General features: G+C 40.9%; 1 protein-coding gene across 11 annotated transcripts in view; it reads left to right on the top strand.

The window, feature by feature from the left end:
• Positions 1-25,452, top strand: part of CHRM3 (cholinergic receptor muscarinic 3) — a 465,054-nt gene that overhangs the window by 231,927 nt on the left and 207,675 nt on the right. For 10 of the 11 annotated variants that reach the window (XM_034662432.1, XM_034662431.1, XM_034662430.1 and 7 more), the window contains one exon: positions 14,576-14,675. The gene's annotated coding sequence lies outside the window, so the exon portion shown is untranslated. Of the gene's footprint in view, positions 1-14,052; positions 14,073-14,575; positions 14,676-25,452 lie in introns of those variants that run through there. The other variant, XM_034662437.1, reaches the window with a different exon arrangement.

Raw genomic sequence — 25,452 nt, 5'->3', positions numbered from 1 at the left:
GTATCAATGCCGTCAGAGTCAGTGGAGTGGAACCATAGAGAAAGGAAGAACATATAGTAAATTCATTTCTTGTTTACTGCCTGATTATTTTTAAGCTTATTTATGTTTTTGGGGGAGAAATAAATAAAATGAAAACCATGCATATTGGATTTCCAAATGAATCAACAAGCGAGTCTTCTATCTGGGATGGGAGTCAAGCAATGCCAATTTACTCTTAAATTTTTTACAGCACCAATCAAAATATATTTATTTGGTGATTTATTAAATACAGTTTACCAGTAGAAGCCTCTTTCAGTATTTCTTTGGAGGCTTTTTGTAAAAATACAGATTCCTGGGTGCTGCCCCAGGCCTATTGAATTAGAGTCTCTGAACATAGTACTTAGGAATCTTTCCTTTTAAAGAAATCTCTTCTTTAAGAGAATTTTATTGATTTCACCAGGCAAGGGAACCAGTGGCATACCTTCTTGGGTGGTAAGTGAAAACCACTTAAATATCAAAAAAACGTTCGAAATATGTATAACACTTTTAAAAATTCGCTTATTTTTTCGAGTTTACATGATAGGTTTAACCTCGGGGGTGTCCCTTCTCACCCCCAGAAGAAGTGAAATCTACCAAACTTGAAATGCAGTCTTCATTCAAAAAATATTTTCATGACATCAGAAAGCAATAGATGACTATTCACTTGTCCAAGCACCCTCTTTGCCTGTAAATATTTACAGAGTTCTTTCTTTCCGAGGATAAAGCACTATCTTCAAGCAAGTCATCCTACTCAACCCAGCTCTGTTAGCTCGTGTGTGTAGTTTGGGAAGGAAAGTTGCTTCTATTGCATGTTTGATTTGTCACTGATTGAATAGTATCAGAAGCATGTTTTACATTCTCGTTTGCGGGTGGCCCTGTTCTTTGCGCTCTACAGTGAACGTCACAAGCACACTGGTAGTTGCTCCCTTAGAACAAATCGGGCCTTCTACATGTATCCAAATACTTGCCAAACATGTTCATTTTTTATTCTGTGAGAGGGAGAAAACAGTTGCCCTGGCCCCTTTGGCAGAAGGACCCCTTTCAAAGTTTATTTTGTTCTCTCACACCCCTTGTCTTCAGAATATCTCCTCATGAACTGTGGGTCCTTTTCTTCCTTAGAGTCTCCTGTGGACTCTTGAGGAGTCCCCTTCAGACGACACAGGCCTCGTCCAGCCCCCTCACTGCCTTCTTCTCTCATACCTCAGCCTGTTTCCCTTTTCTTGCCTCCCCTGGGTCTCCCCGGTCACTCTCCTTGAAGCTTTTCTCCCGTGTCATTGTCTCAAGACATTATTGGAAACTCCCACAAACGTTGCAGATGAGGTCCATGGTAAATGTGGGTCTTCCTGGCTTCTCAGCAGGCCTCCTGGCTGCCTTCCAGAATGTCCAAGTGTCCAAGTCTACGTGTCACAGTGGCTTTGCCAGTTCGCCTTCACTCTTCGCCCCTAATCCTCTTTGTTGCCCCTCTAACCTAACTTCTCTTAGGATACCCGTCACCTGCTTTTCTGAGGAACCGAGAGCTCACATGCGTGCCCTGCAGGCATCTTCAACACATCTGTCCCTATTCTGCTACTCTCTCATTCTTCCCTCAGTCTCTGGAGAAGTGTCCTTTCAACTAAGACATCCCCAGACTCTCCATCCTATCTCTCTGGTCTTTCACATCTGCCTTTTAGCCTACTACTGATTTCTTATCCTGGTATTTTAAACACTACAAATTAAAATTTTTGTCTTAAAAAGTTTTCAATGTTTGTTGACCTCACCTCCCTGCCTTCTTTTCACTCATTCTAAAAGGCTTGAGTGCCCGGGGCACCTGGGTGGCTCAGTCGGTGAAGCATCTGCCTTCAGCTCAGATCATGATCCCAGGGTCCTGGGATGGAGTCCTGAGATAGACTCCCGGCTCAGCGGGGAGCCTGCTTCTTCCTTTCCCTCTCCCTCTGCCTGCCACTCCCCCTGTTTGTGCTCTCTCTCTCTAAATAAAATCTTTGAAAAAAAAGTAAATTAAATAAAAAGCTTGAGTGCCCCAGTGCATGCCTGGTGCTGTCTCTAGCAAGCATCCGTTTTCCTGTGTTCACTGAGCTGTGAGACTCAGCGTTGTCACCTGCCCAGACTGGTCCCCTCTTTAACTCACTGTCATTTGGCTTCTCCTCCTTCATTATCTCAAAATATTGGTCATAAAGGTTTTCAGTGAACCCTTCTCTTCTCTAACTTAACCAATTTTTCCAACTTTTCTACCTGGAAACTTTTTAGAATTTGAGGCAATTGTTGCCAATTTTTATTTTTTACATTGCCATCAGTAATATCTGAGAATCTTTGTGTTTTTCCACTTTCTCTAGTTGGTTCTTGGGTTTTGGCTGGAGTCTTCCTTTCCACCTCCTGCCTCCTAAAATAGTTATTCCCTAAGACTGAGTCTGCCTCTCCTGTCTTACACTCTTTTCTCCCTATTCTGCGTGTCTCTGCTCACATAACTCTCATAGCTGTCAGGCAGGTAGGTCTTTAAACTATCTCTCCAAGGCTTAATTTCTGTGTTATTAATTGTTTAAATGGCTGAATGAGTCACCCTCCCATCAAAATTAGCACCTCTGAAACAGAGAACTATTCACCATTTCTCTTGAAATTTACACACACATGCACACACAGACATCCTCCCCCCCCCCCAACACACTTATTTCCTTCTCCTTTTTATCTCAAAGGAATTACTGTTCTCCTGGTAACTTGGTTTTATCAAAATAGGTGAATAATCTCCTTTCTCTTTTATATCTGGTCAGTTGAGAAGTTCTTTGTTGGTCTCTGCCTGAGGGACTCACCTGGGCCCATAGTACCTGCAGCGAGCTCCCGCTGACATTTCCCCAATCAGAACCAGTGTTGGGGCTCAACCAGACCTCATGGTTCTTACAGTTTCCAAACCCATCTCAGCAGCAACCATCGGGGAACTTTGAGGAAGAAGATTTTTTTCTCACAGGTTCTGAAAGGTGGAAGATACACCCAGGAGCCCACAGTGAGGTCACAGGGAGAAAGAGGGAGCATGACCTTGGGCTCCCCCTTTTTTGGAGTCCAGGGATGGGATGCCCAGGGGTGAATGGGTTCACAAGTGACACATGTAAAACATGAGAGCGGGAATTAGGAAGGAAAGAGTGGAATCCCTGAAGTGATCGGTTACCTCGGTTACCCAGGGCTTTCTGGAAGGGGAACTTCATGCGTGGGAGAGGTCTGGTTCCTTATCTCGTGGTTTTATGAATAGCCCTGTCCCACAGTGACAGTGTGTTGACTTGAGATGGGTGTCTGAAATGGATGCCTCAGCGATCAAAAGCGATCTTGCACTCCAGAGTCTAGTCAACTGTGTTCTTCATGAGATTCCTTGGCACCTGTCCCTCCTATTCCAGCCCTGCCTTGGCATCCGTCGGTCACTGTGCACCTAGACTCTTGGTGTGGTCTTCCAGCTCCTACCAAGGACTCATTCTTTCTCACAATCCCCAGTGTGACTGATTCCCATCATGACTCTGTTCCGACTCTCCATTACAGATTATCACTCAACTTTTTAACATGTCTTCAGTGTGAATTCAAGTCATAAAAAGGTAGCGCTCCACGAGGACACTGAAACGCAAAGAGGATTTCCACAAAGAAGCATGCCTTCTTTCTTTCCTTTTGCATGTGCCACCTTCCATAAGTATGGATGCGCCAGGCAGGCCACCTGCCATATTCCCTGCCGCAGCCTCTGGACATTTTCCTGTCTTCTTCTGCACCTGAACCCCTTTGTCTCCCATGTCTTCCCGTCAGAACTCTACCCCACTCTGCAGGATCCAACACGAATCTCCCACTGCCTCCTGCAGCCTGATGAGACCTGAACCCATCCTTCTCTGTGTTCCTATAACTTTGTAACTCTGGTACAAAACCTGTTGTCTTTCTCCCACAACTCCAAGTGATATGGAGTCAGTGTTTTGTTTTGAATTCTGCAATGTGTGCCGACTGGAAACACCTAATTTTATTGGGAGTTTACTACTACTTAGTAATGTCCTTCGTTCATCACTTAAGGATATACTTTCCAAATTTGATTTGGCTTCTGCTTCCACAGTCCCTGGCTCTTTGTATCTAGTCAGCATTGCTCATAGATCTCTTTCGCATCAACCTTCTACTCAAAATATTCGATGACTCTGCTTTGCCCTCAGGATAAACCACAAATTCCTAATGACAAGCATTCAAGGCTTTCCCCAGTCTTGGCTCCAACCTAATTTCCTATAACCCAGCTCAGTGTTATTCTCCCCTTGGTCCCACAGTATATCATCTTGATTCTTGATTTTTAGCCTTTGTTTTTATTGTCCCCCTCCCATCCTTGAAGCACTTCCCTCCTCTGTTATTTTATGAATTATACTCAGAATTTAAGATCTAGCTTATCTACCATAAAGCATTTCCTTCTTTTTCAGTTTATCTTTTATAAATCTATGCCTTTCCCACGGCACTATAAGACTCACTGCCAGTGACACTGAGCACCACGTTAGAGGATGGATGGATGGATGGATGGATGGATGGATGGATGGATAGGTCGGTGGATAGATGGATGGATGGATAGGTAGATCCACACCATATATATATTATATGCATATATATGTAACTTTCTGTCATTTTTCTGATGACATGATTATCTTTTTGCCTAAAAGGTCACGTAAACTTCCCAAGACAAGGACGATGACTTACACTCCTTTATATCCCACAAAGACATCGGATCCCTAGTGTATCACACTCTCTACCTGAGGTCCTTTGGGATGATTAAACACAGAACATATTGGAAAAGAAAGAGATGTACGATGTCTCCATTCTAAAAGTTTTTCTGACCCTTGTTCTATACGGTCATACTCTTTCTTTTGGACATCTGTAAGCTCCTATTACTAAGGTGAAATGTTTTACGAGGAGATAAAGTTAAAATTTTTAAAAACCGTGTCCACAGGAAAATTAAAGCTCCACAATAATAGGATTAAGTGCTGTTTCTGTACAGCTTGCACTCTTAAACATCCTGGTGTTTTATTGTTCTAGTTCAACATTAAGAACAATTCCCAGTTCATCCATCATGTGTTGGTTTTTGGAAAACAGAATTCTAATTTATCACATCAGAGTGTGATTGCAGAAGCTTATGTTCTTTGTTGGTAATTAGTACTTTTTTTTTTTTGGTCCATTCTTGCTCATTAGAAAAACAGTTTGGGGTCTTATTCACAGAAAGAACGGGTAGTTCTAGAGATAATAATATCAAGGAGGAAATGCCATACTCCATTTTGTACAACACTAAGAAACTGAAAGGGACATTAATGTCTCTAAAGGGCATCCCTGCCAACACAGTTGAACACTACCTTCTACGTTGTTCATCAATTTCTCTTCTGACTGACTGAATCCTGAGCTTCGATCTCACTGGAAAATCTAGGAGGCTCTGTCAGCATGGAGCCTATTAGATGCTCATGTTCCTCAGGAAGGGGGTCCGCACTTCCGGACCCAAACCCCACTCATGTGACTGTGAGCCTGCAGCCACATTTCCCTGCAGTTAGCAAGAATTCTAATGCCTTGAAAGGGAAAGGTAGGATGAAAATAATGAAATCCAATTTCCTTTCCCTTTGAAAAATTTGTGTAACCGTCTCTTTCTTGGTGTTCACTGTGTTGAACTGACTTCTTGGTTCTGCTTGTTTTAATCAACTTGTTCAAGCGGACTTGTTATCCAACTTCATGTGACCACGTGGGTGTTTCTCTACACCTTGCTTTGTTTATTTCTAAGAGGGCCTCTCTTCTGACGGCCAGGCTTACTGAAATTCGTTATTGTTTCATATAACGAACCAGACTCAGATTTAAGCAATTTCCCTTCAGATTCGGGTCTTGACTTGCATGTGTGACACACATTGATACGCGTCTGAGAGCTGCTGTTGACTAAAAAATAAAAAGAGAAAAGCAAAGGACAGTAAGAAAAAGAAAGACCCAGAAAGACTTCACCACACAATCTGGGGATAAGCATATGGACAGGAGGGGGTTAAAACATACATGTCATACTAACTAATATATTAATGATAATATCTTAATTAAAGAAATGCAATCCACTAGATGTTTAAAACATTTTAAATAAAAAACTGCAGACTTATTCAAAAGTAGACAGAAGAGCATACTCAACCCCTGTACTCACCCTGTAGCTTCAGTAATTAGCAGCATACAGACAGCTTATTTCTTCATATGGCCCTCTTTTCCCATGGACGCCGGATTATTTTAAAACAAATGCAATATATGCATATTCCCCAATGCCCCAAATTAATATTTTAATATTAAAAATTATTTTTAAATAAAATATTTAATTTTTAAGAGATCATCTCTGATATTACAAAAGAATTAAGAAGCCAGTTAAGATTTTAATTTAACCTACTATATTGAGGTATAATGTATATACAATAACTAACACCCATTTTAAGTGTATATTTGGATGAGGTTAAACAGATTCATCTAGGGGCGCCTTGGTCACTCAGTCTGTTAAGTATCCGACTCTTGATTTCAGCTCCAGTCATCATCTCAGGGTCCTGGGATAGAACTCCATGCTCAGCACTCGGTCTGGTTCTCTCTCTCCCTTTCCCTCTGCCCTGCCCCCGTCTCAAAAATAAATAAAATCTACCACCATCAGCACTCATTCTGGTTCTCTCTCTCCCTTTCCCTCTGCCCTGCCCCCGTCTCAAAAATAAATAAAATCTGTTTAAAAACCCCTGGTTCATCTACCATGTTGTTATCACTTAATCAAGTTCTACAGTACATTTCCATCATCGCACCAAGTTCCCTTAGGCCCCTTCTTTGTCTGTTGACACGAGTCCTACCCCCACCTCAAGCCCCAGGCCATCACTGTTATGCTTTCTGACCTATAGATTAGATTGCCTTTTTCTAGAGTTTTATAATAATGGAATCCTATGATATATATTTTTGTGCCTGGCTTCTTTTGCTCAGTGTAGTATTTTTGAGGTTTCTACATGGTATTGTGAATATTAGCAGTTCATCCCATTTTATTGCATTTTTCATTCCATTGTATGATAGTATCTAGATCTGCTTCTCTATTCCATCTGACGGACATAAGCTTATCCAGTTCAGTATAATTGTGAATGAAGTTACTATGAACATTTATATAAAAGTTTCTGTACAGGGGTGCATGGGTGGCTCAGTTGGTTAAGCGCCCAACTTTTGATTTTGGCTCAGGTCATGATCTCAGAGTTTTGGGATCAAGCCCCATGCTAAGTGTGGAGCCTGCTTGGGATTCTCTCTCTCCCTCTCCCTCTGCTCCCACCCCCCACCCTGCTCATGTGCTCTCTCTCTCTCTGTCTAAAGAAGAAGCTTCTGTGTAGATATGTTTTTTTATCTCTCTTGGTAAACTAACTAGGAGTCTAATTGCTCAGCTATGTACTTGGCATATGTTTAACTACATAGTAAACTGCAGACTGTTTTCTGAAGTGGTCGTACCATTTTCTATTCCCTCCAGCAGTGTATGGGACTTAGAGTCTTTGCCAATGTGAGTCTGGTCAGTCATTTCAATGAGAGCCATTCTTTTTTTTTTTTCAAGATTTTATTTATTTATTTGACAGAGAGAGACAGCGAGAGAGGGAACACAAGCAGGGGGAGTGGGAGAGGGAAAATCAGGCTTCCCATTGAGCAGGGAGCCTGATGTGGGACTCGATCCCAGGACCCTGGGATCATTCCCTGAGCCAAAGGCAGACGCTCAATGACTGAGCCACCCAGGCACCCCTCAATGAGAGCCTTTCTTATGGATGTGTTATGACTTCTAGTTGAGGTTTTATTTTGCATTTCCTGATAACTCACATTGTTGAGTGTCTTATTCATAGGCTTCCTGGACTTCTCAAACTCAGATCATCACTTTCTCAGCTCAGTGAGGCAACCGCACTCTGCCCACTTTCCAGAAGTCTCTTCCAAAGAGCCCAGGTGTTGGTTTCTCTTCACTTATTGGTTTCTTGTCTCTCAGTCGTCACAGTCCTGCACTACCTGTTGTCCAGTTCCTGAAAACAATTATTTAGTTTATTTTGTACAGTCTTCTAAGGGGCTTTTTTTTGGGGGGGTAGGGTACAGGCAGTCAATGCAGGTTATACTCCATCCCTATGACTCTGCCAGGGCTATAAATAGAAGTTCAGGTTATTTTAAAATTTTTTCTAGTTTTTTTTTTGTTTTGTTTTGTTTTGTTTTTTTAGTTTGTCAAGAGCCAAGCCCAGAAAACTCAAGAAATATTTTATGGAAAAGAAATCCCTCAACTATTACCCTTAGGCTCACTCTCTGCTAGTAAGAGAATATGATGCCAAGAAAGAGAAGGGCAAGCATACCCCTTTGCTTAGCCTGAGGAAATCTGCCAAACAGGAATGACAGTGGAGGGGAGGAAATGAAGCTGCCAACTTTCTCTCTTGGGGTTTTAGCTCAGAGAATGAGAGGTGTGTCAGGGAAATTGTGGTGCTCACCAAGACAGGGCGCTATGGCACGTGCAGCCCTCCTACAGCATTCTAGTGAGCTCAGCAGTTCAGCCTGTGAGGTCAGAGGGAAGCCTGGGAACTTGGGTTCTCCTGTGGCAGAGATAGGACCCTGAGATAGCCAGACAACTTGTCTTGGGGCTGGGGTGGCATCATGTGGCTGAGGGTGCTTCTGACCCGGGCACTGCACCCCTGGGCTGAGTGGGCATCACAGCCACACCCCAGAAAAGGCTTCATGATCAGCAGGAAGTGACATGAGTTAAGCAGAGATGTCTACCCAGCCAGAGCAGATCAAGAAAAGGCAGATGGCATACCTACGAGTGGTGAATTTAACTGTAATGTCAGCAATGCCAGGAGCACGCAGATCAATAAGGAACCCTGCCCCACAGTTCAGAGCAGATAGAAAGAGTCATATCTGGAGACACAGACCCCTTTTCTGTTCCTACCTTTATTGAAGATACACCTCTTTCCACTTTGCATAACACACACACAATTTTAGAATGAACAAGAAGGTAAACAGAGATGCCGATTTGTCCAAAAAAGACTGAACAGTACCTGAATTACACTTAATTTTGTGTCTTTTTGTACACAAATGCATAAATATATTGTAGCGGGAGGGGCAGGGATGTGGTTTGCGAATTTCTAATGACTTGTAAGATTTATAACTTTAGGAAGCACGTCTGCTTTCCGAGAAGTTTCTCTACTTTCGTCTCACTTCTAGAAGGCGGGGTGCTATGGAGCAGCAAATACTAGGGTTTACTGCCTAAAACCAAGAACGAGACCAAGAGTGGACGGAGATGAATAAGACACCATATTCAGAAACAGGACGCACCCTTGTCTCGTTCACCCTCAGTCTTACACGAGGTAGAAGCAAGCAGCCAAAGACTCATTGCTTCTTCAAATGCTGCTTCTTGCCTGGCCAAAGACAAGATGTCTTCCCAGAGATGGAGGAGACCTTGCTGGGGACATGGTGACATCTTAGAGCAGAAAATGAAGGAGTAGGAGAATTCTGTAGCTGAGCTACTTTCTTGAGCTTTATTCCCTAGAAAATGGGATGGAGAGGGGTGCCTGGGGTGGCTCAGTCAGTTAAGCGTCTGCCTTCGGCTCAGGTCATGATCCCAGGGTCCTGAGATCAAGTTCCACATCAGGCTCCCTGCTCAGCGGGGATCCTACTTCTCCCTCTCCCTCTGCCTGCCGCTCCCCCTGCTTGTGCTCTCTCTCCCTCACTCTCTCTCTCTCAAACAAATAAACAAAATCTTCTAAAAAATAGAAAGAAAGAAAGAAGGAAGGAAGGAAGGAAGGAAGGAAGGAAGGAAGGAAGAAAGAAAGAAAGAAAGAAAGAAAGAAAGAAAGAAAGAAAGAAAGAAAAAATGTGATAGGGAGAAGGTGAAAGCTGTAATACATAGTGGAAAAGACTGTTGGTCATAGGGCCATTTAAAATCATATGCACTGGTAATTATGTCAACAAATCTTCGTATTGCAATCTTATTTTCCATGAACTGCCGTAATATAAAAATAATTGATTTTCATCTTATGTTAAAATAGGTGTATTTTATCCTGGTATCATACAAAGTGTATCTCCTTCCCCCTTCTTCCGCTATCAAATGGTTAATAATGTAACGACATAATATTGTAGATGCTGGAAACCCTTTAACCACATGAACACATATTCCAACTCTATTGTATTTGTGGGTCTGTACTTCAATTCAATGGATCCTTTAAATGAGTACAATTTTAAATTATACAGTGTGAAGGGGATTAAAATTTCTTAAATGTGTTCATAGCTACTCTACCATAGCACAACTATTATCTTTTTTGTGGTCACCAGCTAGCATTTACTCACATATATATTTTGTTCCTACTTATAATCAGAACATTCAATTTTATATACACCGTTCTTTAACATTCTCCATATTGCTACTTATTTATTACTTTAATGGCTACTTAATATACTGTGGAGTTAATACAGCAACATTTTCTTACATTCTCCCCTATTGGATACACAAATTGTTTCCATTATTCACCATAATGAATAAGGCTGCAATGAACGTTTTCCTAAGTATGCCATTTTCTAATTTTGAATTATTACCCTGGGATAATCTGTAAGATTACTAAATCCAAGGATCTGACTATATTTAGGGACTCTTAATATAGGTATAGGTCAGATTGGGGGTTCAGTGGGCTGTACATGTCTATATATGAAATGTATGAGTTTATCAGTTGTTTTCCCAACAGTCTCATCTGCATTTATATTTTATGATTTATAATTTTAGTTACCATAATCTGTGTCACTTTTTTATTTATTTGTATTGCTTTCATTGTGATTCAGATTTTTAAAGTTTCTTATGGAGGGGCGCCTGGGTGGCACAGTGGTTAAGTGTCTGCCTTCGGCTCAGGGCGTGATCCCGGCGTTATGGGATGGAGCCCCACATCAGGCTCCTCTGCTATGAGTCTGCTTCTTCCTCTCCCACTCCCTCTGCTTGTGTTCCCTCTCTCGCTGGCTGTCTCTCTCTCTCTGTCAAATAAATAAATAAAATCTTTAAAAAAAAAAATAAAGTTTCTTATGGCTTTACATAAGCCTTACTATTAGTGAGGCTTAATCAAGGAAATCACTTAAATATCAGACAAGCATAGGTTCAGATTCCAACTCAGGCCATTTCTTGTCAGTCAGCCTCTCAAAAAAGTAATAATAATGTCTTCATTTATGAACTACTGACAGTGGAGCCTGCTTCATAAAGTTGTTGAAATGATTTGGTGAATTAATTGATGTCTCATGTGTTAGCAGCACAAAGGGAATGATGACTTCTTCTTCCCTCTGTTTCTCCCGCCTTCATCTCCTCTTTCCCCTCCTTGCCCTGACTTCTTCTCATGCAGATGATGCATTCGTGTTCTCTCAGTACAGAGTTTCATAGAACCTGCTTTGTCCTTCCAGGATGTACATCCCTGGGGGCTCACTGTCAGCGTTCTCTAGAGAACAGTCTCTGTCCTGCCAGCATGTGCTGAGTGATATTGCAAAGCACTGAGTTCAGATCTGTTGGACCCCATGAATTAACCAAGTGTTCACACAAACAAACGGATAATACACTCAACAGAATTGTTTTTCCATAAATTACTCATTTTAGGATTCTGCGTATAGGCCAGTTTCTCCATTAAATGTCTCTTTTCCAGGTTTTCCTCCATTAGGTTCTCAGAGATAGTTTGATTTGTTTATTTGACTCTTTCTGTTGGTTTTGGGTACACTTTAGCTTAATCTTCTATCTGTTGCATCTCACCCAAGAACAAGCCTCTTTCTATAGAAACAGATGCAGTTGCTCAGCAGTCGAAAGACAAGACAATTGCTAGAAGTTGCGTTCTGGCTAATACTATCATTTGGATTTTGTCTGTCTTACATCTAGTATCTGCTTTCCAGGCATTATTGCTCAGCAGTTGCCTGGGATTGGTATCCACCTTGAGGGCCTTTGTAGCAGGAGTTGTCTTGCGAAGCAAATATTCCTCTTTAAAGCCAAAATAATTCCTAATACATTATAAGGTTTGAGAAAGCCTGTTAACAAGCGTATAATTTCTCAACTGGAAAAGCATTGAAAATATAAATTTCTACCCTCTTCCATGAGGGCAAGGCAATTGGCGGGCGGGGGGGGGGGCCTACCAGAAGATGTTCCAGTCTCTCGCCTTCATGATGAAAAATCAAACTGAGTAAGATGTATTTTAAGCAGTTTCACTTCGGGATTTTATTAAAGAGAAAAGGGGGAGGAGGGAGAAGAAGGGAAAAAGTTCTCAGCAGCCTCTTCCAGCCTCAGCAACTGTTATTTCTCATCCTCTGGAGAATGCTATGGGCTCCTTTCGATTTTTATTACTTACATATGCCTTTTCTTTATGTGTCACATACCAGATTTCTTCATTTTTGCATTGCTAAACCCGCTTTCCCCCATCTCCATGCCCACTCTCCCCATTTTTAGATGTTACAAGTGAACGCTGGCCTCTTTTCCTCCTGAGTGGATGCAACAATTCCGACTTCTTACCCACATCAAAGCCCTTCATCCATACACTGCACCAGCAAAGTTATTCAAATACTGACGATTTCTGTGGCAAAAACCCACCAAGCCTTAGACCGGCTCCTATGTAACTAAGTCCACAGAGGGAATTCGAGGATCACAGCAGGGTTTAGACAGAATGACCGGTGTCTCTACTGTGCCTGGGCAGCACACGGGAGCCACCATGCCTGCAATGTGGCCGTACAGAGAGACACCTAGCATTGAAAATATCCAAACTCACAAGGTGAAAAACATACACTTGGAATCACAATCTTGTGTTTCTGCCCCACGCTTGTATTCGTGAGGCTGGGAACAGAAAGGGTGATACTAGAAACAGTGTCGTTGTGCCCAGAGCCCACTCAGCAGCATGCAGCAAGAAATCCATTGAAACAGATCGGTGACTGGAATGGCCATACAATGTTCGTTGTACCACACACACTTGCTCATGAATCCTGGCCTCGTGAGCCTCTTGTTGCGGCCAATGGAGGACTGGCCGCCAGCTTCCACCTCCATCTACATGACTTACTTTATGCTTTGGGCAAGCCCCTCAACCACAGTCTCCCCTAACACACTTTGCAGGTCAGTTCACACCGTCCTGCCTTCCAGAGAGATTGTGAAGCCAGAACGAGATGTGCCTACAGGGTTTTGGAACAGGGTTCAAATTCTCTACAATTATTGGGGTAGGTGTCTTTGTTAGTACTGTTAGGCTGATTTACAGTCATTGAAATCTGTAAAAAGATGTTCTGCATTTGTTTGTGTACGTTCTATTTTCCTCACGCTATTGTACGCCCATTAAGGCGGCTGTAGGAACATGCCATTCTCCCTCACAGCTTCCTGCGTTTGAATATGCTACTTGAATATCCTTCTCCTCCCCTCCGCCCCCATACCCCTTTGTCTGTCTGACGCTTTCCTCCTCAGCATTCAAGACTCAGCTGAAAGACCTCCTGATTGGTGATGCCTACCTCTGTACACTGTCTGTACCATGGTCGGGCAAGTAACTGCATCCATTGTGGCCTCTTCCATTTGACTGGACTGAGGCCTTTTGAAGGCAAGAGCAAGTTTTGCTTAGTTCCCAACCCAATACCTGGTTCAAGTCATTCACTGGGTAAAGATTGATCAAAATGATGCGTGAGGGGTGCTTGAGTGTCTCAGTCATTAAGTGTCTGCCTTCAGCTCAGGTCATGATCCCAGCATTCTGGGATTGAGCCCCACATCGGGCTCCCTGTTCAGCGGGAAGCCTGCTTCTCCCTCTCCCACGCCCCCTGCTTGTGTTCCCTCTCTTGCTGCCTCTCTCTCTGTCAAATAAATAAATAAAATGTCAAATACTTGTTGCCATGAAATAAATTGTATTAATTAGGAGAGGGATTCTTTGCTCTTTTGCTATAAAACTTAGGAAGGAAACTCAACACTTAGCTTTCTGTAAGTAATACAAACATATATGTATTATGTGTGCATCTTAAGGGGGAAGCTAATAAAGTACTCCCAATTATTGGAAGCTTCAGACAGAGGACATGGGACCATGAGACAGAGACCGCAAGATGCGATATTTGTTGAAGAGGTAGGCTCCACAAACTCATTGTTCCCCCATTAGTAGATGTGAATCACTCATTCAGCAGGATGCTAACAGGTATTACAGAAAAAAGGGGTTTCTTGATGAATATGGGGAAAATACTGGCAAAAATCTCTATTTATAAGATTTATCATTTAATTAAAATGCCATCTGGAGGAATAGGAGAAGGGTGATAGAAAGGTACAAACTTCCTAAGAGTTCTCATCACAAGGAGAGAGAAATTATTTTTCCTTTCTTTTGTTCTGTTTCGCGGTCTATATGAGATAATGGATGCTAACTAAACTCATAACAGTAATCATTTCACAATTTATGTAAGTTAAATCATTATGCTGGACACCTTACACTTACACAGTGATGTGTGCATCAATTCTATCTGGATAAAACCTGGAAAAAATAAAATGCTCTTTCAAGTTCAGTGATCCAAGTATCCTCCTTCGTCTTTTATTTTGATTTAGATTCATTTACCCCTTCTTTATTTGTTTGATTTTCAGATTTCGTGGAGGCATGGCACCTGCTTTTCTACAAGAGAAATTCAGCACACAGCAGAGTCCTTGATAAATTGCATTGGTTTGAGGATCCTACCTGGAATAGGTATGTAAAATGTCCATGTATGCTTACCCGTTGTTTTGAATCGTGTTTATGATTCAGCAGGAACCATTTCTGTTATTCTTGTTGTTTTGTTCTGGGGAGTAAAATTTATGTGTCAGAGATGACCTTTGTCTCTTCTGCTTAAAATATTTGTTTATAGTGTGACTTACAAGCCTCCTAAAGACCCCTTTATTTTCTCTCATATGTGATCAATACACATTAAGAACACACTTATTCCAGGAAAGAGGGGAAATTCTATGCTCATATAATTCTGAAAATAATAAGATTTTTCTACAACTCTGTGGAAATCAAGTATATGGAATATGACTGGTCCTCTGGTATGTTTATGAGTATAATACCTGTAGTTCAAGATTCTAACAGAAAGTATGAACTTCTTTTTTTCCAAAAATTAGTCCAGGCTTAGACAAAACTGAATATGAAATTATGAACTAAATAACTCCGCATGTGAATTAATTAATGATCCCTTGATCTCTGAGGTTTGTGACAGTTATTCCCTTGGTGTATCGTGATATAAATATGGTTTAAGAAACAAAGTATACAGTATTTGACAGTTTTATTATATAATGAATTATCTTGAAGGAAATGTTCTAAAATTAGATTCTTATAAGATATGAGTCTTGTAACTCTTGAGGTAACTCAGTTCAGACTACTCGATGACTACTGTGTGTGGGGGGGGGATGTTATCACTAAGGGATACTTGATTACAAGATTCATTGCCTTCTGCTATTCAACTTTTAAAAATATTATTAGGAATATGGTAGGCTTTGTTGAGATACTGGAAAAAATTTAGAAAAGTCTCCCATCTATATAAATTTTATTTTCAAAACTGAAAGTCTATAACAGCTCCCCTCCGCCCCTCCCAAACAGGTGCTGAAAACCACATTTGGGAAGTAACACAGACCTGAGGGCTAATCAGATATGAGGACCTAGCTTCATGACTTAACGCACTACCGCGGGGGAACTTTGTATGGTTCTTTAGGAAGTGTTATTACTTAACTTGGAAGGGAGGGAGGGAGAAAATGAGTTAATTCACAATTACTGTGTACCAAATATACCAAGTCACCCTATTCTCAATGAAGGATCAAGCAATTAACGATTGTGTTTCCAAGAGTCTCCAAAGAATTTCACTCCTATGCTCTGTGAGAGTCTGAAATCCGTAATTAGAGTTTAACTCCCTGATTTAAACAGAATTTGCAGCTGGATACCTACACGTCAGATCTATCTTCGTTTGTTTCTTTTTACTGGGTTTTGTTTTGTCTTGTGGCCTGCACAAAATTGATATGTGTGTGTGTTTAAAAATTACCAAATCAAAACACCAGGCAAGTTCACTTAAAAACCTGGCTTCCAGTCTTCTCTCTCTGTCAGTGGCTCTACAATTAAACCAAGTACTCATTTAAGAAATCTAGCTGCCATACAAGAGAGTATTCCCTCTACTTAAGCTCTCCACATCTACCCACCACGTTCTTTAGGGTTAGCCCAGACTCGGGGGTTCTCAGCCCTCAGGGTGAAGAGATGTTGGCACCCAGGTTGTCCCCCCAAAATTAAGTCCAGACCACAGAGGGTGGAGCTGGGGCTTCAAATTTTTTAAAAAGCTCTTCAAATGACGTATAAGTGCAGTTGGGGTTTAGAACCACTGCCCCAAAATCTTCATTCGTCTCTGTGTCAATTGTCACCCCCAGTACAAGTGACATCCATCAATTCCTTGTCTCACCAGTGATCAGCAATAGTCCTGAAATCACCTTCTCGCTTCTGTTCTGGTCCCCATTCAGTCCACTCTCTGCCCAACAGCCAGAGGGATTGTTTATAAGTAGGAAAATGTCTTGTCAATTTCTGCTTACACCTCTTCAGTACTAAGAGCAGTAATGAAGATAACTGCTAGTGATCATTTAGGCTTTGGTGGGATGAAGACTGAGTTCAGGCTTTGTTGAAAGACCGAGTCACTGAGACAGTGAATTTCAGGAGCAAATGGGACAAAGGGCATGGAAGGTGTAGCTGAAGATACCAAGGCAGTTGTATTCCATCCACATATCAGGGCTCCGGCCCGATCTTCTGCTTGCCTATCCCTCCAGGCAGTGACTCAGATGCCACAAGTGTTACTGACGTCTCCCACAAATGGCCACCCAACCCATTCTCACGTCACTATCAGGAGCAAAGAGATTTTGTAATTTGTCCGTGACACTATTATAAGATTAATTTTATGGCACAGCCACCAAAGTTTATTAAATGTCACTCCTTCATAGTTGCATGACTCACCCAGCAAAATACGATGATACTGGTAAATTTTTAGACAGAATAACAGAATTAGGGGCGTGTATGTATTTGTTGGGTGAGGAGGTGATGGTTACAGCTAGGATCTTTTCTTCTGCAGCTCAGCTGTATAAGCTTTTCTTTTCACCAATAAATAATGTAAATCCAATATTTATCTGAGCTGTCGTGGAGACATTTTTGCTCATAGTGACTGTCTAGGGACTTTATAGACCACTCTTTCAGCCACTGATATCTTTCCTTTAGACTCTAACCACCCATAACTATAAATGTTGTGCTTCCCATTGGAAGGGAAGAAGATAAGGTGTCCTCAAAATGGTTTCGTCAAAAAGGACACCCTTTGAAGGATAGTGATGCTATTTTAATCAGAATTTTAAAAGAAACCAATAAATGTAAGCTGCTTTGCTGCTGAGTGGAAACTTGGATCCGTGTCAACACCCCTTGGACACAGCGTAATCAACTTTTATCTCATGCTGTCTTCCACATAGAACCTTGAGCCTGTCACCATTTACATTATTAAAAAGTTCAAGGAGCTGCATGCATTAAGAACGTAACAAAAATGTGCACTTGACGTTCAGGTAATGGAGACCAGTGGAGAGGTTATCAGTGCAGTTACCTGGGTGTTGAATTAATGCCTGTGGCACAGCTACCTTCTTTACCTTAAATTATTTTCGTCAATGAAGCTAAAGTGTGTTTGGGGACCTAATTTACCCAAATAATATGCCTGCGCAGTTCATTTCAGAAAACAGTTGATATTTCAGGCTTCCCCCTAAAGGCTAACTTGGGGCGGGGGAGGAGAAAGAAATGCACAGAGAGAGACACAAACACACAGACACCGAGTATCCTTGGAGACCCAGGACAGGACAGCGCTTAGTAATGAGATCCTCATGCATTTCCTTTTGGGCTCAAGGTGGGTTGGTCTCCTGCAGAATTCTCTGTGGTGAGTGGAGCTTTATTAGGCCAACAGATTCTTTTCATGCTGTTTTAAGAATATCTTTGAAAAGATTCGGGCAGCGATGCCCCTTATGTTTTAGGGTTTTACATTAGTACAGGCAAAGCTTTTCAAATAATGTAAAGCCATTTTTTTTCTGAATTCCTTATATCCCCGAGTCTCTGGGTTCTGGACAGAGGAAGATGAAAATCTCTATAAAATCTACCATATTGCCACCACGTGAAACAGCTATTGAGAGAGAAATTAATAGTGTCTGAAATGAGCCTTGGGTTAAGCATACTTCACTTTGCATTTTCTATGACTTTTTTCATTTGTCATGATGTCTCTTTAATCAAAGAGGTTCTCTAAAACTGACATACAATTGGTCCAGATTAACTTTAAAAATTGAATATAAAAGATAAATATATCCTATGTTTGTTCTAGGCCAGACACACTATGGATGCTTGATAATACTGAGTTCATCATGAATACTTGTCTTATTTTACGTTAATGCATCAAATGGCTCCAAAAATACACGTTTGTCACAGATATTTACTAATGCATCGGACTTTTTCTTATGCCTGTCATTCCCCTAGCACCTCGTGCTGACTCTTGAGAGTGAATATTTTGTGGGTTTTTTTTGTTGTTTTTGTTTTATTTTTTTTTAAGATTATTTATTTATTTATTTGACAGAGATAGACAGCCAGCGAGAGAGGGAACACAAGCAGGGGGAGTGGGAGAGGAAGAAGCAGGCTCCCAGCAGAGGAGCCCGATGTGGGACTCGATTCCGTAACGCCGGGATCACGCCCTGAGCTGAAGGCAGATGCTTAACGACTGCGCTACCCAGGCGTCCCGAGAGTGAATATTTTGAAACAAAACATATAGTCTTCCAATATCCTCCATGTTTGGACTCCACATTAGACGTTAGTAAATATTTGTGGAATTTATGGAATGAGTAATTCCAATGCATTTTACTTTCAGACACAAGCAGATGAAATACCCAAGCTAGGAAGTGACTTGGCCAGTGAACTACACACATGAAATAATGAGCAATGAAAACGGTAATTCATCAGATTAGAGACTGTATCTGATGTTCTCTGCTGAAGCAGAGAGATGGACATCATTTTTAAAGGATTTGGGCAAAGTCAAAGGGCCAAGAAAGCTCATATTTTGGTTAGCAGCTCATCCTGACGTTATTAAGGCCATGGCTGTTCACTTCCTTCTTCTTCACCAATATTTTCATCTGTAATTTTTTCCCCTGCCATGTTGAGGAGTTGTTCTAGTCTAAAAATGCCTAACAGAGGTGCCTTATCTTTCAAAACTTTGCTGCAGTCATGTGGCCAACCATGAAAAGGTTTACTACAGAATGGCTATAAATACTAGTCTTGTAAAGAAAGACGTGCTCTAGTGAACAATTTGAGTAGATTCTGATGCATCCAAGTAGATGGTCCAAATGGATACGATGTCTTCACAGCGCTAGAAGCCCTTGATACATGAAGTGATTATTCTCAGTAGCTGTGAAACTTCACTTTGAAACTAGATTGCATTCGTCGTATCACACGGTGCCTCGGAACTAAATAATTTCATATATTTAGAGTTCCTAAAATATATTCCCATATCGGTGAGACTTTAAAACAAACCATTTTGCTTCATCAGAACCCTAATAATATGATTGACGATAACTTTGATTACAAGTATTTTGAAATCAAGATCTTCCATATTTAACTTGGCCTCGCCAATGCTCAAACATATTTTTCTTTACATTATTAACTTTCTAAAACATTTTCTTCTACTATTCACTTGTTTTTATATACCTATCTCTGCTATGCTGTTTTTACCAAAAAGAAAAAAGATTTTAAGTGTGTTAGCACAAGAATAAAATAAATTACAAACAAAATGGAAAAATTAGGGCAAAAACAATATATAAATAAAGGCAGAGAACGAAGAGAGACATAAATATCAGTCACAAGAGGCAAACCCTAGGGACCAGCAGTTGCTACTGTTGAACTTTAGGCTTGCCTCTGAGTTTCCTGGCAGCTAAAGCAAAATTTAGTCAGGCAATTTTGTTATCTGGAAAAAAAAAAAGATTCTCATGAAAAGCAAGTACTGCCTAACATTAACATACGTATTCTGTAGAAAGAGAAATTATATACCAATGGGAGTAGAGTGTTTCTGCTCCTGTGGGACCATTGAACTCGGATAGAAGCATCACAGTAATAGGAACGAGATACACTGTCCTGAACCATGGGTATGAATCTTCAGCATCTGTTTATATTTGAAGTCACGTGTCAGCTAATGGTTGAAAGAGGTCCATTGAAGTCAGGATTTTGTATGTTGAATTCCATTGGCCTCAATGGTCTCAGAGGTCTTGATTTTGTCTTCTGTTCTCTACCACTGTCAGCATTAAATTTTTTTTTAAGATTTTATTTTTAAGTAACATCTACACTCGTGTGGGGCTCCAACCCAGAACCCTGAGATCAAGAGTCCCACGCTCCACTGACAAAACCAGCCAGGCGCCCCTGTCGACATTAAATTTCAAATGATGTTTTATGGAATCGAGTTGAAGCTATGGTTTCAACATTGCTATCTAGGTCCTCACAAAAGTGGAGATACTCTTATTGTTTCAAATTCTTCAGTTTATTTCATTTGGCATAAAATCCTGTGCTTGAGTAACACAGTGTTTATTATATTGGCTACTGCCGGATATTCGTGTTTATAATTTTGTTATTCTTTAAGCTTTAAAAAAAAAAAAAACCAACGGGTATTTATTTATTTATTTATTTATTTTGAATAGGCTCATTCGACAAAGACTAGCAAACTGCTCCTTATTTTACCAAACAACACCTTCTTATATTAATGGCACAAACTTTATGGCATTGCCTTGTTCTTGAAATCCACCCCGTTTAAAAGCTTCTATCAAATCCGTTGCAGTTGCAATATGAAAATTCTTGTGATCAATTCTCATAGGCGCATGGTACACAATTTGGTGATTTTACTTTTTTTAAGACTTTATTTATTATTTGAGAGAGAGTGAGAGAGAGCACAAGAGTTGGGTGAGGGGCAGAGGGAGAAGCAGACTCGGGAGCCCGACGCAGGACCGTATCCCAGAACTCTGGGATCATGACCTGAGCTGAAGGCAGATGCTTCACCAACTGAGCTACCCAGGCTCCCCTGATCATTTTAGAAAGAAAAAAAATGGGGCGCCTTGGTGGCTCATTTGGTTAAGCATCCCACTTGATTTTGGCTCAGGTCCTGATCTCAGGGTCCTGGGATCGAACCCCGTGTGGAGCTGTGCACTCAGCATGGAGTCTGCTCGAGATTCTCTCTCCCTTTCCCTCTGCTCCCCACCCCACCCCACCCCCCGGCTGCATGCTCTCTCTCTCTTTCTAAAATAATAAACCTGTAAAAAGGAAGAAAGGAAAAAAAGGAAATCACATATTTTGTAAGCAACATTATGTATAAGATAAAGAGACTTAGGAATCCCTATGTCTGAATTCTGGCCTTAAAGATTGGCAAGACTATTTCCAATATGGAAAAACCAATGGAAATAAATCCATAAAAGTAATGAATCATCAGTAAAACACCCCTCTTCCATGTTAATGCATAACTTATTTCCAAATACTGCATTATAGCCTACGCAATATAGTAAAGCATCAGGGCAAGTAGTACCAAGTAATGAGTGGCCAAAATCTCGCATTTGTATTCTTCTTCCACTAGTTATCTATGACTTTAAGCATATTCTTTTTTTTCTAACAGGCTTTTTTTTTTTCACTTTGAGCATATTTTTAACTTCTGGTTGAAATACAGGTTCTTCCTATTTAGAATAAAAGATAAATTTGTCTCCAAGTTGTAAACAGAAGGTTAACATGCTGGTACTGAAAGGTGTCTTTCTGGGATGTTTTTTAAACTTATAAAGATCACTTTAAATTAAATTGATTATTTTAATGCAAAGCAGTTAACACTTGAGTATCACCTTTAATCTGCGGGACTATTTCACGTTTACCAGGCACTGCTCTGGTCCAGTCCCTGTGTAGGTTCCCTAATGCATATTGCTACTTCGGATTATCTGATATCACCTTCAAAGCAGCCCTGTGTGATAGGTAATATCCTCACTTTACATGTAACTAAAAAAAGTGTATTACAGTAAAGCTATGTCCCAAGTAATTCCCATCTACTTACTAAGAAGGATAACCTATGATAACCAGAACTCTTGCTTTCTCAGTGCCAAACCCTGTCCTGGACATCAGTGCTTCTCAATAAGGATGATTTTGCCCCCTTTGGGACATTGGGCAATTTCTGGAGCCATATTTGTTTGTCACAACCGAGGGGAAGCATCCCTGGCATCTGGTGGGCTGAGGCCAACGATGATGCAAACTTCCTACAATGCACAGGACGCCCCTGTCACCCAGCAAGGAATTATCCAGAAGAAAATGTCCATAGTGCCAAGGTGGAGAAACCCTCCTCTAATAAAGGGCCTTGTGGCGCGTACTGAGCAATTAGGGAAAGGATACAGATGTGCCTAAGAAAGGAAAGTGTGCAGGGAGTGTGACTCTTGACAGGGACCCCGGGGAGAGGGAGTCTGGAGGCTGAGAAGCAGCCTCAGGAAGAGGAAGGCTTTGCTGATGGAGCCAAGAGATCCGTGTGGAAAACTGTATGAAAGGAAGATTTTCTCCTTCCTTTTAAATACAGGACATGCTCAAGAAGGGCACACCTTTCTGGCGGAAACACACTCAGAGGTAGTCCATCTCCATTTCAGGCTCAACTCTTTTTTTTCTTGAAGATGTTTTATTTACTTATTTTTGAGAGAAAGGGAGAGCGAGCGAGTGCATACAAGCTGGGGGAGGGGTCAAGAGAGAAGCAGACTCCCGCCAAGCAGGGAGCCCGATCTGGGACTTGATCCCAGGACCCTGAGATCATGACCTGAACGGAAGGCAGATGCTTCACCAACCGAGCCACCCAGGTGCCCTCAGCTTCTAATTTGAGTTGAAATCAGTTTCCTAAAACGGGCTGTTCCTCTTTTGATTCATCCTTTTGGACACAGCCTCCTTGTGTTCCAACCTCACCTAGCATTTCATTGGACTTTTTTGTTCTTTACTCTCTGCCTCCCCCTTTTTCTGATGCCACGGCTTGGAAGCTCGAAGAAATGCCCTGACCCACTACATGTTCGGGGGCGCTGTCTTACTCCACATCTGCATTTCAGTTGTACCACTCATGGAACCCCAGCCTGGAGCTGGATGGCTCGACAACTGGAGAAAAGACACCTCACTTCTCTGACCTTTGATCTCTTTATCTCTAAAAATGAAAATAGTAGTATGTTCCTCCTGGGATTGCAGTGAGGAATAAAAGAGTATCTACTACAAGCAAGTTCTTCTAAATATTCTATGAGCTTCTCACTTGTCATTTCATTGGCTTTCTCAAAAAAAAAAAAGTGTGTGGGGGGGGGGTTGTAACCAGTAGTCCTCTGTATTCCGTGTGCTCACCCTAGCAGTACAGACAAAAGCAATAATAAAGCCTTCTGCTTTGCTTCCCCCATAGTCTGGGTCTTGCTAGCTTGCTCTCCACATTGTGTTCTGTCTTTGACTTACCCCTCCCCCATTGTCCTGCATGTCCGCATTGCTGCAACTGAATGACTCTAATGTCCTTTCCAATAATTTCCTCCATTATCTGTCTGCCACCAGTTTTACCTCACTCTAGTCCTTCCTCAGCATGATCCCAGAATAGTCTATATGTTTTTAAACGGACCGCATAATGTTACTCTTCTACCTTAAAACTGTGGACTCCATGGTGCCTCTAGGCACCTGTCCTACAAACTACCCTGAAATGGCAGAGTTTTTATGCAAGCTTCCTTCCATCAATCCTACGTAAGTTCCTCTACTGTGGTGTCTTACTGTTTTCTGGGGATTATCCAGACGCTGTGCTCACACATGCCGTTCATTCTGCCTGCAGTACGCTGACCTCCCTTTCCCACCACATACACACTCCTCTCAAGACCCGGATTAAATTTCCCTTGTTCATTGATGCCTTTCCACACGCCCTGTTCATCTCCCCTAGGCAGAGTAAGGTTCACCTGCTCGTTCCCCAGAACCCTTCCTTCATAGTGACCCAGCACTGACCACCCCACATTGTAGCTTATTGATATCCTCGATCATTCCCCTTCAGACTGTGTCTTCCTTGATGACACACCCATCCTAGTCATCACAGTGTTCCTTGTGGCAGTACAAAGTGGCCACTTCTAGATGCTTTATTGTTGAATAAATGCGAAGTGATCCCTGAATCCCTCCTGGTTCATCATTCCCTTGCAGCTAGGGAAATGATGCAATACATCAATTTGCCCAACATTTGGGAGCATCCAAAAAGATTAGCAGCGAGTTTCATTAACTTGAGTTTTTACCCTCCACCATTTTTTCAGTTGGGAAGAAGTTCAGATCGAAAAAAAATGTAGTGTACCTAGCTCCTAAGACATTAACACCTTTTATAAGATGTAGTGTCATTCAGTTTCTTCACAATTTTTAACATAGTATTTAGTGCTCACTTTGGCGGCTCGTATACTAACATAAGCAGTTGGGAAAAATTTAAGATATTAGAAAGGTCTCAAGAAAAAAAGCCATCACTTGTGGTAAGATGTCCTCCATTCATTCAGATTTGTGTTGATTGTCTAATATGTGCCACATTACCTGCAGCATTATTATTTTATTTATACTAAATTTTAATAATCATAGTAATATTTTTTGAAAACTAATGAGATGTAAAACGTGTCCTCTAATGCCCCCAAATAATTAATTGACTCACTTATGCTTAAAAAGTATTTACAAGTTTTATATTTGACCTAGGACTTTAAATTTACTTGTTAATAAACTCCTTCTAAGGGAAGATGATGCTACCTGTGTACAGTGGTGCTGGGCTCAGAGATGATTCGTCACGGTGCTTTATGAGCAGGAATATTCCAGGACAACATCAGGTCGTACTGTTATGACGTGGTCTTCCTGAGTAAATTAGTTCATACTGATACTTAGATATGCTTTTAAGAAATCAGTTCACTACATAGTTAAAGCCATTCCTTTTACATTTCATTGAACAAATTTAACAAGTTTGTGATCTTCATGTCACAAAATCAGAAAAAAACCTGCCTTTACTAAAAGAAATATGACATATTTTAACCAAAGTGCACCCAAGAAGTATATGCATTTGACTATATAAGTATGTTCTTATCACCATCAAATACCACTGTGATGAATGCATCCTGCTGGACTGAATGTTTTACAGTGATGTAGGAGACTCTGCTCTTGAGGTAGTTGCCAATCTGGGAAAAAAAAAAATTGGGGAGTTTTGAGACTGTCTTTTACTTTTCAATATATCAGTGTTTTTCATCAATTTATGTGCAGAAGGGGCCAATATAAATATGTTAGTGTATAACTAATAGTGTATATAATTAATGTATTATATATTATATATTTCAATAAAATATAAAATATAAATTAAAATAATATATAAATATAAAAATATAAATATATTTATATAACTTTATAAATTATATAATTTATAAATATAGAAATATGTTTATAT

This window comes from Ailuropoda melanoleuca, chromosome 6, assembly GCF_002007445.2.
Source record: "Ailuropoda melanoleuca isolate Jingjing chromosome 6, ASM200744v2, whole genome shotgun sequence".
NCBI lineage: Eukaryota > Metazoa > Chordata > Mammalia > Carnivora > Ursidae > Ailuropoda > Ailuropoda melanoleuca.
This window is presented reverse-complemented; position numbering and strand designations above follow the sequence as displayed.